The sequence below is a fragment of the Mustelus asterias genome, unplaced genomic scaffold (genome assembly GCF_964213995.1).
Source record: "Mustelus asterias unplaced genomic scaffold, sMusAst1.hap1.1 HAP1_SCAFFOLD_263, whole genome shotgun sequence".
Taxonomy (NCBI): Eukaryota; Metazoa; Chordata; class Chondrichthyes; order Carcharhiniformes; family Triakidae; genus Mustelus; species Mustelus asterias.
In genome coordinates this window covers 317,102-332,095 of record NW_027590229.1, presented here as the reverse complement: position 1 = coordinate 332,095, position 14,994 = coordinate 317,102, and the positions used below count along the sequence as shown (strand labels likewise).

General features: G+C 50.1%; 2 protein-coding genes across 2 annotated transcripts in view; both read left to right on the top strand.

The window, feature by feature from the left end:
• LOC144486005 (NACHT, LRR and PYD domains-containing protein 3-like) overlaps positions 1–14,994 on the top strand; it is a 142,327-nt gene that overhangs the window by 60,414 nt on the left and 66,919 nt on the right. The window lies entirely within an intron of this gene.
• LOC144485999 (uncharacterized) overlaps positions 1–14,994 on the top strand; it is a 64,271-nt gene that overhangs the window by 10,331 nt on the left and 38,946 nt on the right. The window lies entirely within an intron of this gene.

The window sequence follows — 14,994 nt, the reverse complement described above, 5'->3', positions numbered from 1 at the left end:
GTTTCACTTCCTTAAATTCACAAAACCCCGTACATGGCGGGACCCTGATACAGTTTTAAACACTGTATTCACCTGGCAGGATCCTGATTCACTGAGAAACCCTGGACTCACCTGGCAGAATCCTGATTCACTGAGAAACCCTGTATACACCTGGCAGGATCCTGATTCACTGAGAAAGCCTGTACACACCCGGCAGGATGCTGATTCACTGAGAAACCCTGTACTCACCCGGCAGGATACTGATTCACTGAGAAACGCTGTACTCACCTGGCAGGATCCTGATTCACTGAGAAACCCTGTACTCACCTGGCAAGATCCTGATTCACTGAGAAACCCTGTACTCACCTGGCAGGATCCTGATTCACTGAGAAACCCTGTACTCACTTGGCAGGATCCTGATTCACTGAGAAACCCTGTACTCACCTGGCAGAATCCTGATTCACTGAGAAACCCTGTATACACCTGGCAGGATCCTGATTCACTGAGAAAGCCTGTACACACCCGGCAGGATGCTGATTCACTGAGAAACCCTGTACTCACCCGGCAGGATATTGATTCACTGAGAAACGCTGTACTCACCTGGAAGGATCCTGATTCACTGAGAAACCCTGTACTCACCCGGCATGATCCTGATTCACTGAGAAACCCTGTACTCACCCGGCAGGATCCTGATTCACTGAGAAACCCTGTACTCACCTGGCAGGATCCTGATTCACTGAGAAACCCTGTACTCACCTGGCAGGATCCTGATTCACTGAGAAACCCTGTACTCACCTGGCAGGATCCTGATTCACTGAGAAACCCTGTACTCACTTGGCAGGATCCTGATTCACTGAGAAACCCTGTACTCACCTGGCAGGATCCTGATTCACTGAGAAACCCTGTACTCACCTGGCAGGATCCTGATTCACTGAGAAACCCTGTACTCACCTGGCAGGATCCTGATTCACTGAGAAACCCTGTACTCACCTGGCAGGATCCTAATTCACTGAGCGACCCTGTACACACCTGGCAGGATCCTGATTCACTGAGAAACCCTGTACTCACCTGGCAGGATCCTGATTCACTGAGAAACCCTGTACTCACCTGGCAGGACCCTGATTCACTGAGAAACCCTGTACTCACCTGGCAGGATCTTGATTCACTGAGAAAATCGGTACACACCTGGCAGGATCCTGATTCACTGAGAAACCCTGTACTCACCTGGCAGGATTCTGATTCACTGAGAAACACGGTACTCACCCGGCAGGATCCTGATTCACTGAGAAACCCTGGACTCACCTAGCAGGATCCTGATTCACTGAGATACCCTGTACACACCTGGCAGGATCCTGATTCACTGAGAAACCCTGTACTCACCTGGTAGGATCCTGATTCACTGAGAAACCCTGTACTCACCTGGCAGGATCCTGATTCACTGAGAAACCCTGTACTCACCTGGCAGGATCCTGATTCACTGAGAAACCCTGTACTCACCTGGCAGGATCCTGATTCACTGAGAAACCCTGTACTCACTTGGCGGGATCCTGATTCACTGAGAAACCCTGTACTCACCTGGCAGGATCCTGATTCACTGGGAAACCCTGTACTCACCTGGCAGGATCCTGATTCACTGAGAAACCCTGTACACACCCGGCAGGATCCTGATTGACTGAGAAACCCTGTACACACCCGGCAGGATCCTGATTCACTGAGAAACCCTGTACTCACCTGGCAGGATCCTGATTCACTGAGAAACCCTGTACACACCTGGCAGGATCCTGATTCACTGAGAAACCATGTACTCACCTGGTAGGATCCTGATTCACTGAGAAACCCTGTACTCACCTGGCAGGATCCTGATTCACTGAGAAACCCTGTACTCACCTGGCAGGATCCTGATTCACTGAGAAACCCTGTACTCACCTGGCAGGATCCTGATTCACTGAGAAACCCTGTACACACCTGGCAGGATCCTGACTCACTGAGAAACCCTGTACTCACCTGGCAGGATCCTGATTCACTGAGAAACCCTGTACTCACCTGGCAGGATCCTGATTCACTGTGAAACCCTGTACACACCTGGCAGGATCCTGATTCACTGAGAAAACCTGTACTCACCTGGCAGGATCTGATTCACTGGGAAACCCTGTACTCACCTGGCAGGATCCTGATTCACTGAGAAACCCTGTACACACCCGGCAGGATCCTGATTGACTGAGAAACCCTGTACACACCCGGCAGGATCCTGATTCACTGAGAAACCCTGTACTCACCTGGCAGGATCCTGATTCACTGAGAAACCCTGTACACACCTGGCAGGATCCTGATTCACTGAGAAACCATGTACTCACCTGGTAGGATCCTGATTCACTGAGAAACCCTGTACTCACCTGGCAGGATCCTGATTCACTGAGAAACCCTGTACTCACCTGGCAGGATCCTGATTCACTGAGAAACCCTGTACTCACCTGGCAGGACCCTGATTCACTGAGAAACCCTGTACACACCTGGCAGGATCCTGACTCACTGAGAAACCCTGTACTCACCTGGCAGGATCCTGATTCACTGAGAAACCCTGTACTCACCTGGCAGGATCCTGATTCACTGTGAAACCCTGTACACACCTGGCAGGATCCTGATTCACTGAGAAAACCTGTACTAACCTGGCAGGATCCTGATTCACTGAGAAACCCTGTACTCACCTGGCAGGATCCTGATTCAGTGAGAAATCCTGTACTCACCTGGCAGGATCCTGATTCACTGAGAAACCCTGTACACACCAGGCAGGACCCTGATTCACTGAGAAACCCTGTACACACCTGGCAGGATCCTGATTCACTGAGAAACCATGTAATCACCTGGCAGGATCCTGATTCACTGAGAAACCCTGTACACACCTGGCAGGATCCTGATTCACTGAGAAACCCTGTACTCACCTGGCAGGATCCTGATTCACTGAGAAACCCTGTACTCACCTGGCAGGATCCTGATTCACTGAGAAACCCTGTACTCACCTGGCAGGATCCAGATTCACTGAGAAACCCTGTACACACCTGGCAGTATCCTGATTCACAGAGAAACCCTGTACACACCTGGCAGGATCCTGATTCACTGAGAAACCCTGTACTCACCTGGCAGAATCCTGATTCACTGAGAATCCCTGTACTCACCTGGCAGGATCTTGATTCACTGAGAAATTCGGTACACACCTGGCAGGATACTGATTCACTGAGAAACCCTGTACTCACCTGGCAGGATTCTGATTCACTGCGAAACATGGTACTCACCCGGCAGGATCCTGATTCACTGAGAAACCCTGGACTCACCTAGCAGGATCCTGATTCACTGAGAAACCCTGTACACCCCTGGCAGGATCCTGATTCACTGAGAAACCCTGTACTCACCTGGTTGGATCCTGATTCACTGAGAAAACCTGTACTCACCTGGCAGGATCCTGATTCACTGAGAAACCCTGTACTCACCTGGCAGGATCCTGATTCACTGAGAAACCCTGTACTCACCTGGCAGGACGCTGATTCACTGAGTAACCCTGTACTCACTTGGCGGGATCCTGATTCACTGAGAAACCCTGTACTCACCTGGCAGGATCCTGATTCACTGGGAAACCCTGTACTCACCTGGCAGGATCCTGATTCACTGAGAAACCCTGTACACACCCGGCAGGATCCTGATTCACTGAGAAACCCTGTACACACCCGGCAGGATCCTGATTCACTGAGAATCCCTGTACTCAGCTAGCAGGATCCTGATTCACTGAGAAACCCTGTACTCACCTGGCAGGATCCTGATTCACTGAGAAACCCTGTACTCACCTGGCAGGACGCTGATTCACTGAGTAACCCTGTACTCACTTGGCGGGATCCTGATTCACTGAGAAACCCTGTACTCACCTGGCAGGATCCTGATTCACTGGGAAACCCTGTACTCACCTGGCAGGATCCTGATTCACTGAGAAACCCTGTACACACCCGGCAGGATCCTGATTCACTGAGAAACCCTGTACACACCCGGCAGGATCCTGATTCACTGAGAACCCCTGTACTCAGCTAGCAGGATCCTGATTCACTGAGAAACCCTGTACACACCTGGCAGGATCCTGATTCACTGAGAAACCCTGTACTCACCTGGTAGGATCCTGATTCACTGATAAACCCTGTACTCACCTGGCAGGATCCTGATTCACTGAGAAACCCTGTACTCACCTGGCAGGATCCTGATTCACTGAGAAACCCTGTACTCACCTGGCAGGATCCTGATTCACTGAGAAACACTGTACTCACCCGGCAGGATCCTGATTCACTGAGAAACCCTGTACACACCTGGCAGGATCCTGACTCACTGAGAAACCCTGTACTCACCTGGCAGGATCCTGATTCACTGAGAAACCCTGTACTCACCTGGCAGGATCCTGATTCACTGAGAAACCCTGTACACACATGGCAGGATCCTGATTCACTGAGAAACCCTGTACTCACCTGGCAGGATCCTGATTCACTGAGAAACCCTGTACTCACCTGGTAGGATCCTGATTCACTGATAAACCCTGTACTCACCTGGCAGGATCCTGATTCACTGAGAAACCCTGTACTCACCTGGCAGGATCCTGATTCACTGAGAAACCCTGTACTCACCTGGCAGGATCCTGATTCACTGAGAAACCCTGTACTCACCCGGCAGGATCCTGATTCACTGAGAAACCCTGTACACACCTGGCAGAATCCTGACTCACTGAGAAACCCTGTACTCACCTGGCAGGATCCTGATTCACTGAGAAACCCTGTACTCACCTGGCAGGATCCTGATTCACTGAGAAACCCTGTACACACTTGGCAGGATCCTGATTCACTGAGAAACCCTGTACTCACCTGGCAGGATCCTGATTCACTGAGAAACCTGTACTCACCTGTCAGGATCCTGATTCACTGAGAAACCCTGTACTCACCTGGCAGGATCCAGATTCACTGAGAAACCCTGTACTCACCCGGCAGGATCCTGATTCACTGAGAAACCCTGTACTCACTGGGCAGGATCCTGATTCACTGAGAAACCCTGTACTCACCTGGCAGGATCCTGATTCACTGGAAAACCCTGTACACACCTGGCAGGATCCTGATTCACTGAGAAACCCTGTACTCACCTGGCAGGATCCTGATTCACTGAGAAACCCTGTACTCACCTGGCAGGAGCCTGATTCACTGAGAAACCCTGTACTCACCTGGCAGGATCCTGATTCACTGAGAAACACGGTACTCACCTGGCAGGATCCTGATTCACTGAGAAACCCTGTACTCACCTGGCAGGATCCTGATTCACTGAGAAATCCTGTACATAAGAACATAAGAAATAGGAGCAGGAGTAGGCCATCTAGCCCCTCGAGCCTGCCCCGCCATTCAATAAGATCATGGCTGATCTGACGTGGATCAGTACCACTTCCCCGCCTGATCCCCATAACCCTTAATTCCCTTACCGATCAGGAATCCATCCATCCGCGCTTTAAACATATTCAGCGAGGTAGCCTCCACCACCTCAGTGGGCAGAGAATTCCAGAGATTCACCACCCTCTGGGAGAAGAAGTTCCTCCTCAACTCTGTCTTAAACCGACCCCCCTTTATTTTGAGGCTGTGTCCTCCAGTTTTAACTTCCTTACTAAGTGGAACGAATCTCTCCGCCTCCACCCTATCCAGCCCCCGCATTATCTTATAAGTCTCCATAAGATCCCCCCTCATCCTTCTAAACTCCAACGAGTACAAACCCAATCTCCTCAGCCTCTCCTCATAATCCAAACCCCTCATCTCCGGTATCAACCTGGTGAACCTTCTCTGCACTCCCTCCAATGCCAATATATCCTTCCTCATATAAGGGGACCAATACTGCACACAGTATTCCAGCTGCGGCCTCACCAATGCCCTGTACAGGTGCATCAAGACATCCCTGCTTTCATATTCTATCCCCCTCGCGATATAGGCCAACATCCCATTTGCCTTCTTGATCACCTGTTGTACCTGCAGACTGGGCTTTTGCGTCTCATGCACAAGGACCCCCAGGTCCCTTTGCACGGTAGCATGTTTTAATTTTTTTCCATTGAGATAGTAATCCCATTTGTTATTATTTCCTCCAAAGTGTATAACCTCGCATTTATCAACGTTATACTCCATTTGCCATATCCTCGCCCACTCACTCAGCCTGTCCAAATCTCTCTGCAGATCTTCTCCGTCCTGCACACGATTCACTTTTCCACTTATCTTTGTGTCGTCTGCAAACTTCGTTACCCTACACTCCGTCCCCTCCTCCAGATCATCTATATAAATGGTAAACAGTTGCGGCCCGAGTACCGATCCCTGCGGCACGCCACTAGTTACCTTCCTCCAACCGGAAAAACACCCATTTATTCCGACTCTTTGCTTCCTGTCGGATAGCCAGTCCCCAATCCACTTTAACACACTACCCCCAACTCCGTGTGCCCTAATCTTCTTCAGCAGCCTTTTATGGGGCACCTTATCAAACGCCTTTTGGAAATCCAAAAACACCGCATCCACCGGTTCTCCTCCATCAACCGCCCTAGTCACATCTTCATAAAAATCCAACATGTTCGTCAAGCACGACTTTCCCCTCATGAATCCATGCTGCGTCTGATTGATCGAACCATTTCTATCCAGATGCCCTGCTATCTCCTCCTTAATAATGGATTCCAGCATTTTCCCTACTACGACGTTAAGCTGACCGGCCTATAGTTACCCGCCTTTTGTCTCCTTCCTTTTTTAAACAGCGGCGTAACATTAGCCATTTTCCAATCAACCGGCACTACCCCAGAATGCAACGAGTTTTGATAAATAATCACTAACGCATCCACTATTACCTCTGACATTTCTTTCAATACCCTGGGATGCATTCCATCCGGACCCGGGGACTTGTCCACCTTCAGTCCCATTAGTCTACCCAGCACTGCCTCTCTGGTAACATTAATCGTATTAAGTATTTCTCCTGCTGCCAACCCTCTATCGTTAATATTTGGCAAACTATTTGTGTCCTCCACCGTGAAGACCGACACAAAAAACTTATTTAAAGACTCAGCCATATCCTCATTTCCCACTATTAACTCCCCCCTCTCGTCCTCCAAGGGTCCAACATTCACTCTAGCCACTCTATTCCTTTTTATATATTTATAAAAACTTTTACTATCATTTTTTATATTAATTGCTAGCCTAGCTTCATAGTCTATCCTTCCTTTCTTTATCGCTTTCTTAGTCTCTCTTTGTTGTTTCTTAAATTTTTCCCAATCACTTGTTTCTCCACTATTTTTGGCCACTCTGTACGCAGCTGTTTTTATTTTAATACTCTCCTTTATTTCCTTCGTTATCCACGGCTGGTTCTCCCTTTTCTTACAATCCTTGTTTTTTGCTGGAATATATTTTTGCTGAGAACTGAAAAGGATCTCCTTAAAAATCCTCCACTGTTCCTCAGCTATCCTACCTGCCAGCCTGCTCTCCCAGTCTACCTTAGCCAATTCATCCCTCATCCTATCATATTTCCCTCTGTTCAAACAGAGGACACTGGTTTGAGACCAAACTTTCTCCTCTTCCATCTGAATCAGAAATTCGACCATATTGTGGTCACTAGACCCAAGAGGGTCCTTCACAATAAGATCCTTAATTCTACCTACCTCGTTACACAATACCAGATCCAAAATAGCTCGTTCCCTCGTCGGTTCCGTAACATGCTGTTCAAGGAAACTATCCCGACAGCATTCTAAGAACTCTTCCTCCATTCCACCCTTACCGACTTGAGTCTGCCAGTCAATGTGCATGTTGAAGTCCCCCATGATTATTGCCGTTCCGTTTTTACACGCATCCCTTATCTGCTTGTTTATAGCCCTCCCTACCTCAACATTATTATTTGGGGGCCTATATACCACACCTACTAGTGTCTTTCTCCCTCTACTATTCCTCATCTCTACCCATAACGATTCCACGTTTTGTTCCTCAGAGCCTATGTCATCCCTCAGTACTACCCTGATATTATCTCTTGTTAATAGCGCGACCCCACCACCTTTTCCTTCCTGTCTATTCTTCCGAAACGCCTGATACCCCTGGATATTCATCTCCCAGTCCTGGTCACCTTTCAGCCACGTTTCTGGAATGGCCACTAGATCGTACCCACTTGTGCTGATTTGCACCATCAACTCATTCACCTTGTTCCGAATGCTTCGTGCATTCAGGCAAAGTGTCCTTATTCCAGCTTTTATCTGAACCCGCTTTGATGAGTCGCGAAAACCGTCTCCCTCTACTCCCTTATCTAAATTACCGCCTTCATTCACTTGCACCCTCTCCTCTACCATTAATTTTGTAATTCCCCTTACCCCTGTCAGGATCCTGATTCTCACCTGTCAGGACCCTGATTCACTGAGAAACCCTGTACACACCAGGCAGGACCCTGATTCACTGAGAAACACTGTACTCACCTGGCAGGATCCTGATTCACTGAGAAACCCTGTACTCACCTGGCAGGATCCTGATTCACTGAGAAACCCTGTACTCACCTGGCAGGATCCTGATTCACTGAGAAACCCTGTACTCACCTGGCAGGATCCTGATTCACTGAGAAACCCTGTACACACCTGACAGGATCCTGATTCACTGAGAAACCCTGTACACACCTGGCAGGATCCTGATTCACTGAGAAACCCTGTACTCACCTGGCAGGACCCTGATTCACTGAGAAACACTGTACTCGCCTGGCAGGATCCGGATTCACTGAGAAACCCTGTACTCACATGGCAGGATCCTGATTCACTGAGAAACCCTGTACTCACCTGGCAGGATCCTGATTCACTGAGAAACCCTGTACTCACCTGGCAGGATCCTGATTCACTGAGAAACCCTGTACACACCTGGCAGGATCCTGATTCACTGAGAAACCCTGTACACACCTGGCAGGATCCTGATTCACTGAGAAACCCTGTACTCACCTGGCAGGATCCTGATTCACTGAAAAACCCTGTACTCACCTGGCAGGATCCTGATTCACTGAGAAACACTGTACTCACCTGGCAGGATCCTGATTCACTGAGAAACCCTGTACACACCTGGCAGGATCCTGATTCACTGAGAAACCCTGTACTCACCTGGCAGGATCCTGATTCACTGAGAAACCCTGTACTCACCTGGCAGGATCCTGATTCACTGAGAAACACGGGACTCACCTGGCAGGATCCTGATTCACTGAGAAACCCTGTACTCACCTGGCAGGATCCTGATTCACTGAGAAACCCTGTACTCACCTGGCAGGATCCTGATTCACTGAGAAACCCTGTACACACCTGGCAGGGTCCTGATTCACTGAGAAACCCTGTACTCACCTGGCAGGATCCTGATTCACTGAAAAACCCTGTACACACCAGGCAGGACTCTGATTCACTGAGAAACCCGATACTCACCCGGCAGCATCCTGATTCACTGAGATACACGGTACTCACCCGGCAGGATCCTGATTCACTGAGAAACTCTGGACTCACCTGGCAGGATCCTGATTCACTGAGAGACCCTGTACTCACCTGGCAGGATCCTGATTCACTGAGAAACCCTGTACACACCAGGCAGGACCCTCATTCACTGAGAAACACTGTACTCACCTGGCAGGATCCTGATTCACTGAGAAACCCTGTACTCACATGGCAGGATCCTGATTCACTGAGAAACCCTGTACTCACCTGGCAGGATCCTGATTCACTGAGAAACCCTGTACTCACCTGGCAGGATCCTGATTCACTGAGAAACCCTGTACACACCTGGCAGGATCCTGATTCACTGAGAAACCCTGTACACACCTGGCAGGATCCTGATTCACTGAGAAACCCTGTACTCACCTGGCAGGATCCTGATTCACTGAAAAACCCTGTACTCACCTGGCAGGATCCTGATTCACTGAGAAACACTGTACTCACCTGGCAGGATCCTGATTCACTGAGAAACCCTGTACACACCTGGCAGGATCCTGATTCACTGAGAAACCCTGTACTCACCTGGCAGGATCCTGATTCACTGAGAAACCCTGTACTCACCTGGCAGGATCCTGATTCACTGAGAAACCCTGTACTCACCTGGCAGGATCCTGATTCACTGAGAAACACGGTACTCACCTGGCAGGATCCTGATTCACTGAGAAACCCTGTACTCACCTGGCAGGATCCTGATTCACTGAGAAACCCTGTACAAACCTGGCAGGGTCCTGATTCACTGCGAAACCCTGGACTCACCTGGCAGGATCCTGATTCACTGAAAAACCCTGTACACACCAGGCAGGACTCTGATTCAATGAGAAACCCTATACTCACCCGGCAGCATCCTGATTCACTGAGATACACGGTACTCACCCGGCAGGATCCTGATTCACTGAGAAACTCTGGACTCACCTGGCAGGATCCTGATTCACTGAGAGACCCTGTACTGACCTGGCAGGATCCTGATTCACTGAGAAACCCTGTACACACCAGGCAGGACCCTCATTCACTGAGAAACACTGTACTCACCTGGCAGGATCCTGATTCACTGAGAAACCCTGTACTCACATGGCAGGATCCTGATTCACTGAGAAACCCTGTACTCACCTGGCAGGATCCTGATTCACTGAGAAACCCTGTACTCACCTGGCAGGACCCTGATTCACTGAGAAACACTGTACTCACCTGGCAGGATCCTGATTCACTGAGAAACCCTGTACTCACATGGCAGGATCCTGATTCACTCAGAAACCCTGTACTCACCTGGCAGGATCCTGATTCACTGAGAAACCCTGTACTCACCTGGCAGGACCTTGATTCACTGAGAAACCCTGTACACACCTGGCAGGATCCTGATTCACTGAGAAACCCTGTACACACCTGGCAGGATCCTGATTCACTGAGAAACCCTGTACTCACCTGGCAGGATCCTGATTCACTGAAAAACCCTGTACTCACCTGGCAGGATCCTGATTCACTGAGAAACACTGTACTCACCTGGCAGGATCCTGATTCACTGAGAAACCCTGTACACACCTGGCAGGATCCTGATTCACTGAGAAACCCTGTACTCACCTGGCAGGATCCTGATTCACTGAGAAACCCTGTACTCACCTGGCAGGATCCTGATTCACTGAGAAACACGGTACTCACCTGGCAGGATCCTGATTCACTGAGAAACCCTGTACTCACCTGGCAGGATCCTGATTCACTGAGAAACCCTGTACTCACCTGGCAGGATCCTGATTCACTGAGAAACCCTGTTCAAACCTGGCAGGGTCCTGATTCACTGAGAAACACTGTACTCACCTGGCAGGATCCTGATTCACTGAAAAACCCTGTACACACGAGGCAGGACTCTGATTCACTGAGAAACCCTATACTCACCCGGCAGCATCCTGATTCACTGAGATACACGGTACTCACCCGGCAGGATCCTGATTCACTGAGAAACTCTGGACTCACCTGGCAGGATCCTGATTCACTGAGAGACCCTGTACTCACCTGGCAGGATCCTGATTCACTGCGAAACCCTGTACACACCAGGCAGGACCCTCATTCACTGAGAAACACTGTACTCACCTGGCAGGATCCTGATTCACTGAGAAACCCTGTACTCACCTGGCAGGATCCTGATTCACTGAGAAACACTGTACTCACCTGGCAGGATCCTGATTCACTGAGAAACCCTGTACACACCTGGCAGGATCCTGATTCACTGAGAAACCCTGTACTCACCTGGCAAGATCCTGATTCACTGTGAAACCCTGTACTCACCTGGCAGGATCCTGATTCACTGAGAAACACGGTACTCACCTGGCAGGATCCTGATTCACTGAGAAACCCTGTACTCACCTGGCAGGATCCTGATTCACTGAGAAACCCTGTACTCACCTGGCAGGATCCTGATTCACAGAGAAACACTGTACTCACCTGGCAGGATCCTGATTCACTGAGAAACCCTGTACACACCTGGCAGGGTCCTGATTCACTGAGAAACTCTGTACTCACCTGGCAGGATCCTGATTCACTGAGAAACCCTGTACACACCTGGCAGGACTCTGATTCACTGAGAAACCCTGTCCTCACCCGGCAGCATCCTGATTCACTGAGGCACACGGTACTCCCCCGGCAGGATCCTGATGCACTGAGAAACTCTGGACTCACCTGGCAGGATCCTGATTCACTGAGCGACCCTGTACTCACCTGGCAGGATCCTGATTCACTGAGAAACACTGTACTCACCAGGCAGGATCCTGATTCACTGAGAAACACCATACTCACCTGGCAGGATCCTGATTCACTGAGAAACCCTGTACACACCTGGCAGGATCCTGATTCACTGAGAAACCCTGTACACACCTGGCAGGATTCTGATTCACTGAGAAACACGGTACTCACCCACCAGGATCCTGATTCACTGAGAAACCCTGGACTCACCAGGCAGGATCCTGATTCACTGAGAGACCCTGTACTCACCTGGCAGGATCCTGATTCACTGAGAAACCCTGTACTCACCTGGCAGGATCCTGATTCACTGAGAAACACGGTACTCACCTGGCAGGATCCTGATTCACTGAGAAACCCTGTACTCACCTGGCAGGATCCTGATTCACTGGGAAACACTGTCCTTACCTGGCAGGATCCTGATTCACTGAGAAACCCTGTACACACCAGGCAGGATCCTGACTCACTGAGAAACCCTGTACACACCCGGCAGGATCCTGATTCACTGAGAAACCCTGTACTCACCTGGCAGGATCCTGATTCACTGAGAAACCCTGTACACACCTGGCAGGATCCGGATTCTCTGAGAAACCCTGTACTCAGCTGGCAGGACCCTGATTCACTGAGAAACCCTGTACTCACCTGGCAGGATCCTGATTCACTGAGAAACCCTGTACTCTCCTGGCAGGATCCTGATTCACTGAGAGACCCTGTACTCACCTGGCAGGATCCTGATTCACCGAGAAACCCTGTACTCACCTGGCAGGATCCTGATTCACTGAGAAACCCTGTACTCAACCGGCAGGATCCTGATTCACTGAGAAACCCTGTACTCACCTGGCAGGATCCTGATTCACTGAGAGACACGGTACTCACCCGGCAGGATCCTGATTCACAGAGAAACCCTGGACTCACCTGGCAGGATCCTGATTCACTGAGAGACCCTGTACTCACCTGGCAGGATCCTGATTCACTGAGAAACCCTGTACTCACCTGGCAGGATCCTGATTCACTGAGAAACACGGTACTCACCTGGCAGGATCCTGATTCACTGAGAAACCATGTACTCACCTGGCAGGATCCTGATTCACTGAGAAACACTGTCCTCACCTGGCAGGACCTTGATTCACTGAGAAACCCTTTACACACCAGGCAGGATCCTGACTCACTGAGAAACCCTGTACACACTCGGCAGGATCCCGATTCACTGAGAAACCCTGTACTCACCTGGCAGGATCCTGATTCACTGAGAAACCCTGTACTCACCTGGCAGGATCCTGATTCACTGAGAAACACTGTACTCACCTGCCAGGATCCTGATTCACTGAGAAACCCTGTACACACCTGGCAGGATCCTGATTCACTGAGAAACCCTGTACTCACCTGGCAGGATCCTGATTCACTGAGAAACCCTGTACTCACCTGGCAGGATCCTGATTCACTGAGAAACACGGTACTCACCTGGCAGGATCCTGATTCACTGAGAAACCCTGTACTCACCTGGCAGGATCCTGATTCTCTGAGAAACCCTGTACTCACCTGGCAGGATCCTGATTCACTGAGAAACCCTGTACAAACCTGGCAGGGTCCTGATTCACTGAGAAACCCTGTACTCACCTGGCAGGATCCTGATTCACTGAAAAACCCTGTACACACCAGGCAGGACTCTGATTCACTGAGAAACCCTCTACTCACCCGGCAGCATCCTGATTCACTGAGATACACGGTACTCACCCGGCAGCATCCTGATTCACTGAGAAACTCTGGACTCACCTGGCAGGATCCTGATTCACTGAGAGACCCTGTACTCACCTGGCAGGATCCTGATTCACTGAGAAACCCTGTACACACCAGGCAGGACCCTGATTCACTGAGAAACACTGTACTCACCTGGCACGATCCTGATTCACTGAGAAACCCTGTACTCACATGGCAGGATCCTGATTCACTGAGAAACCCTGTACTCACCTGGCAGGATCCTGATTCACTGAGAAACCCTATACTCACCTGGCAGGATCCTGATATACTGAGAAACCCTGTACTCACCTGGCAGGATCCTGATTCACTGAGAAACACTGTACTCACCTGGCAGGATCCTGATTCACTGAGAAACCCTGTACACACCTGGGAGGATCCTGATTCACTGAGAAACCCTGTACTCACCTGGCAAGATCCTGATTCACTGTGAAACCCTGTACTCACCTGGCAGGATCCTGATTCACTGAGAAACACGGTACTCACCTGGCAGGATCCTGATTCACTGAGAAACCCTGTACTCACCTGGCAGGATCCTGATTCACTGAGAAACCCTGTACTCACCTGGCAGGATCCTGATTCACAGAGAAACACTGTACTCACCTGGCAGGATCCTGATTCACTGAGAAACCCTGTACACACCTGGCAGGGTCCTGATTCACTGAGAAACTCTGTACTCACCTGGCAGGATCCTGATTCACTGAGAAACCCTGTACACACCTGGCAGGACTCTGATTCACTGAGAAACCCTGTACTCACCCGGCAGCATCCTGATTCACTGAGACACACGGTACTCACCCGGCAGGATCCTGATGCACTGAGAAACTCTGGACTCACCTGGCAGGATCCTGATTCACTGAGCGACCCTGTACTCACCTGGCAGGATCCTGATTCACTGAGAAACACTGTACTCACCAGGCAGGATCCTGATTCACTGAGAAACACCATACTCACCTGGCAGGATCCTGATTCACAGAGAAACCCTGTACACACCTGGCAGGATGCTGATTCAC